The following is a 669-nucleotide window of genomic DNA, read 5'->3' on the forward strand; positions in this document are numbered from 1 at the left end:
GTTTTCTATTATTGTTGTAATATGCCACTATAAGCAAAGGCTTCAGCACCACAAATTCTCTTACAGTTCTGTAGCTCAGAAGTCTGCTACAGCTCTTACTGGGCTAAAATCAAGATGTCCACAGGGCTGTGTTCCTTTCTGGAAGCTCTGAGGAAGAATCCATTTCCTTGCTCATTTGGGCTGTTCGCTGAATTCAGTTCCTTAGTTTGTAAGGCTGAGGTCCCCATTTCCCTGCTGGCTGTAAGCTAACGCCTGTTTCCAGCTTGCACACACTGCCCCACTCTTCGGCGTGTCCCCTTCCTCCATCTTCAAAAGCCATCAAAAGTAGGTTAAATCCCTTTCACACTTCAAATCTCTCCCGTCTCTTCTTCTGTCCTCTCACTTCTGACTCACTCCTTGTCTGTCTCTTCCAATTTTAAGGACCCGGGCAGACACATCCAGGATGCAGATAATCCAGGATGCTCTCTTCATCTCAAGGTTCTCAAGGATAACCACATCCACAAAGTCTCTTCTGCCATGTCACAGAACGTATTCACAGGTTCTAGGAATCAGGATATGGACATCTTTGGGAGTGATATTACTCTTCCCACCATATCTGTTGTTAGATAGATTATATTTCTTCCTTTATCTCTTTGCTTACTTTTTATTTTTTTAATATTTATTTATTTT

The 669-nt window shown here is 42.5% G+C and overlaps 1 protein-coding gene across 3 annotated transcripts in view; it reads right to left on the bottom strand.

Annotated features, from left to right (window-relative positions):
• The window catches only part of SLC35F3 (solute carrier family 35 member F3), a 411,193-nt gene that overhangs the window by 69,497 nt on the left and 341,027 nt on the right, over nt 1-669 (bottom strand). The gene's annotated exons all lie outside the window — the stretch shown is intronic.

Source organism: Herpailurus yagouaroundi, unplaced genomic scaffold (assembly GCF_014898765.1).
Source record: "Herpailurus yagouaroundi ecotype Mexico unplaced genomic scaffold, PumYag 530, whole genome shotgun sequence".
NCBI classification, from domain to species: Eukaryota; Metazoa; Chordata; class Mammalia; order Carnivora; family Felidae; genus Herpailurus; species Herpailurus yagouaroundi.